A 4800-nucleotide genomic window follows, 5' to 3' on the forward strand; every position below is an offset into this window, starting at 1 on the left:
ATTAAACCCTTGTTCACGTCACAGCCTGATACATATTCACACACTCATACTCATTTACTGCCATGCACGTGTACACTGCATCAAAGAGTACTCTGTGGTGGGCAGTAGTACTGCGTCGTACTGTGAAGTAAGTTTACACTTTTTTTTTTGTTGTATGGTCAAAGTCAAACTCAGGCCCGGGGGCCAAATCTGGCCCGCAGTGTAATTATATTTGGCCCAAGAGATGTTGGTCTGTGAAAAAAAGATTTATATAAAAACAAAACCAAATCTGTTAGAAAATCTTCTTATTTAATGAAATATAATTTTACAAAACATTTGAACAAATTTATCAAGGATTGAAATTCCTAGTGGACCAGTTTTGGCCCGCGGGACGTATGTTTGACACTCCTGAAAACACCACGTGTCAGCTACAGACTAAAAGGCCTTATTTTCTTTGCTTTATATTGCAGTGAACAGGACTATACACCAGGGCGGCGCTGTCTGAGAATGACCAATAAATAAATCTGTTCATTTCCATGTAACGTTCAACGTTTTGTAAAGACATGAAAGTGTGTGTGAGTCACGGAGGAGCAGATGTAAACACCCCCCCCCCCCCCCCCCCGGCACATATAGAGACATCACCTTGTAGTGGCGGCGCCCCCTCCTGATTATCTGTCATTTAACAGTTTATCAAAGTCACAGGATCCTGTCATGCTTGTGTGAGCGCTGGATTTTTCTATTTTATGGACTCATTAATTTCTCCTGGATCATTAGCCTCGTACAGATCCTATTTTGACAAATGCAGGACACAATGTCCCCGCCCACGCCTCCGCCCCCCCCCAGACCTACCTCCAACCACCACCACCCATGGCATTACCCAAATGTGTTTGTGTGGCGTCCGTCACTCCATTACAGCCCCCCGGGGTGACGGCCCGGAAACAACATTAAACACAACGCAGGGGTGATGAAAAATGGAGGGAACCTGGTGATGGTGTGGCAATAAACAGGAAGTGGTATTTCAGAGGCATCCACGTCAATCCACATCGCTCCACACTCCAGTAATGTCAGGGTACAGTGGGATCTGTTACAGTCATGTTGATGTTCGTCGTCGTCACGTCGTTGGTGCTGATGCCCCACGACACGAGGCGTTTACTGTCACCGTACTTCTGACTACCCTGCTGTCAGTCTCACCTGGTGAAGATTCTCAGTGACTTTTCTCCATCTCATATTTTCTCTCTTTTTCTAACCAAATGCAATCGTAATTATCTTTTAGGTAGCGCCTCCCTAGTGGTGGCCTGCTACCAAATCTCACACTAACATTTGCTTATTATTATTATTATTATTATTAATACAATAATAACAATAATTATTATAAAAACAACATATTAATAATATTAATTATTGTTATTATTATTATAATAAAAGATAATAATGTTCTTATTAACTTCAAATTTGCTGATTTTTTATGTTCTGATTTTTTTTTTTATGAACCCTGAAGGCATCTGTTTCTATGTGACCAATTTCCAGCCAATCGTGCTTTTTTCTAAATGTGAGCTACGAGTGACGTCCATGGTTTGGCCTCAGAACTATTAGCATGATTTTCTAAGTGGTCTGCTGCGCCCGTCCCACGAACCAGTCGTGTTCGGACGGTATTCGATCAACGAAAAATGTTATAAAAAGAGGAAAAGAATAAAAGGAAAAGGAAAAAATACAACAAGAAGAAAAAATGAGAGGCCCCCGGGAAGGAGGAGGAGGGGAAAAAAAGATGGCGGAGAAAGTAAGTTGCCGTAACGGTTATTAACGGTTATTAAAAACAAAAGTAAATCAAAACGAAATAAAAATCATATAAATAACACAAATCCTTTAGAGAATACGCGAAAAAGAAACGCGTTTTAAGCCAACACACAAACACACACGGTGTAAACTAGACACTGAAAACCGTCGACAACTCTTTTTTCCAACTTTGAAACGGGAACGTTAATAACTTGGCTATGACGACATTCCTAGCGCCCACGTCCGAGGTAAACAGAACGCACTTCACCGCATCGGGAAACCGACACTAAAATGGTTGTAGCACATTAATACATTTGTTATTTTGATTATGACGTGTGTACGATGATTCCCCTAAAATACTATCATAATTTAATCCCACATTTTTCTCCTGGCAGTACTGGACGGTGATGACGACAGGTGATGACGACAGGTGATGGATCTTCGGTTGGTGACTCTCTCCGACCAGCAGGACGTTCTTCACGAGGGTGAGTTGGACAACAAGTGGTCACCAAAGGTGGATTTGACTCGTCTCGTTTGTTAGCTGCTAAGCTATGGTAATGACCTGTTGATGCTAGTTGATTAGCTTGAGGCTAACATGCTAACAGCTATGTTTATCTACCAAGTGAGCAAAAGTAGAATTTACTGCTAACTCTCAGAAGTCCAGACATCGCTGATTGTTAGCAAAAACAGACACACCAATAAATATAGAAACATATGTTTTTTAAAACATATTTTAATGTGGCTAAAAGCTAGCTCAGATCTAGTTACAAAAGAGTAAAGAAAGTTCAAGATTGCTCAGAAATAGACAACCAAAAATGTCAAATATATAACAAAGGTAAACAACTGAAGTTGAAGAAACTGTGATATAATTATCTGGGAGGATTTGCTGTTATTAAGTTATTAGAATGTAGTATACATTAGTAGCTATAACTTGGCAAAACTATGTATTTCTACTGCACAGGATCAGCTTTAATTGAATTTAAATCCTCTCCAAATTATCTGCAGGTGTGTGTTGTTTATTTGCCTCCATGTTTATGTTTAAGACCTGAAGGTTTCAATCTTTAAGTCACTGAGGTTTGACACAACAAAAGTCTTCTTCGGGTACAGATTAAATACAAAACCAATATTTTCCCCTCCAACTGATAAAATAAATACAGAAGTGTTAAAAACAGCTTTAACTACAGATTTCTTTGGCTTTAAGATGATTCATAACCCTGATTGAACAAGTTGAACTCATCTTTTTTTTTTGTTTTACCACATCATGAGCTGCTGTGGTTGAAACCTGCTGCTAAAAGCTGGGAAATGACCAGTGTGGTGATGAAAACTGAAACATACTGTTGGTGTCTCATCACAGCGTGGGATGAGTGTGAGTTTGATTCCTGTAAACATTATCTGTGAAAATGTGATTCCATGTCAAACCAAAAGACTGCTACTGACGTGTGTAATGAGCTGTGGTCCGTGTCCACGGCCAGTTCTTCGCTTTTACAGTTTGGGTTTGCTCGACTAATGGTCATGTGATGTCATTTGTTATTATGAAAATGTCGACAGTTGGATGTTGGAGGTTCATCTGGGTGACTCAAGCACATCGTGGTGCATTTTAGGGTTTCTCCAGAGAGGATAAATGTTTATTTCAGACTCATATCTGAAGCGAGTCACTGCGAGGTCACAGATTGTGTTTCAGAGGTTTGATATTTACGCTGGTTTGTTCTCCGTGTTGATGCTCCGCTCCCGGTCTGTTGTCGTCTGTGACCTTGTTTCACAGACGGACGTCCGTTCAGGGTGATGCGACCTGTCCAGTCCATGTTTGGTTTATCGACTGACCGCAGCTGAGCTGCTGCACCGGCATTGGCTGAGACAGGTGTCATTTTTTTATTGGCAGCCTGGTGACAGCGCTGCTTTGTCAAGGCTTTCTACACGCCAACAGTTCCACCAATCAAAATGTGTTTTACGGGATCTCCCTAAATCAAACAAATGAAGACAGAGAAGAAGCTGCAGCTTGTTTTTAATCAGACAAACAATTGAATAAATCATTGAATAAATCCAGTTTATGTGAGATTTAGGTTGATGGAATGGTAACATTGAGAATGGAGGAAACTCATCAATAGATTACATAAAGGTGTTTATTTGGGTTAGCATTATGGTAGATAAACCATGAGAAAATGTCTGTATATTTTCATCTGTCTACTACATTCATGGAGTAGTACAAACTGACAGTAAAATTACAGCTGTTAGTATTCAACATTTGAAGACATTTCTGGCTCTGGCCCCATCAGCTGGTCTGTTGTTGACCAGCCACACTGTTGTCCATGCCAGGACTGTTTTAAGCTAATGTTAGCGCTGGTGTTTGTGTCAGAACTCTTGTAGCTGAAATTAGTATTGATGTTTGCGTCAGGACTGTTGTAGCTAACATTAGCTCTGGTCTCTGTTTTAGCTAACGGTGTTTTAGCTAAAGCTCTGGTGTCTGTATCAGGACTATTGAGGCTAACGTTAGCTTTTGTTGTTTGTGCTCACAGCAGCATATTTTCCTGCCTCCTACGTTTACACCAACATTTATATCTATATTCAGCAGATGTCCAAAGCGTCTTAGACTCTTGTCTTCTGTTGTATCTCCTATCTTCATTTGTGATGTTTGTAGCAGGTGGTGGACGTTTTTCCCATTTACGGTTGTCCTCTTATCTAAGAAGAATTCAACGGCCTTTGTAAACGAAAGACTTAATGATCAAATGTTATTAATGGATTTTTATTTTCATTGATCCTCAGACTCTAGCACCACCCACAGGAAGTATTGCCTCCTGTTTGACAGCTTTACAAGTGTTGGATGTGACATTTATGTGAAGAGCCTTCACAGCACTCAGTGGTCGGTCTCTGTCCCCTCAGTGACACCGCTGAGGCCCTGGCCGTGGGGCTCAGACGGCTGTGACCCCGTCAGTCTGAGTGCTGCGGTCAGAGGAACGCGGCCGCCGTCGTCCTGCGCGGTGGTCGCTCTGTCACAGACGCTCTGACAATAAATGAGTCTATGAAGGATGAGGAGGGAGGTGGAGCACAGTA

General features: G+C 41.2%; 1 long non-coding RNA gene across 1 annotated transcript in view; it reads left to right on the top strand.

Annotated features, from left to right (window-relative positions):
• Positions 1 to 1723: 1723 nt before the first annotated feature.
• The window catches only part of LOC103390373 (uncharacterized), a 46368-nt gene continuing 43291 nt past the window's right edge, over positions 1724 to 4800 (top strand). Inside the window, exons 1-2 of the long non-coding RNA XR_003051839.1 lie at positions 1724 to 1756; positions 2148 to 2237. This is a non-coding gene — a long non-coding RNA (uncharacterized LOC103390373). The remainder of the gene's footprint in view (positions 1757 to 2147; positions 2238 to 4800) is intronic.

Source organism: Cynoglossus semilaevis, chromosome 14 (assembly GCF_000523025.1).
Source record: "Cynoglossus semilaevis isolate Cse_v1.0 chromosome 14, Cse_v1.0, whole genome shotgun sequence".
In the NCBI taxonomy this organism is placed as follows: Eukaryota; Metazoa; Chordata; class Actinopteri; order Pleuronectiformes; family Cynoglossidae; genus Cynoglossus; species Cynoglossus semilaevis.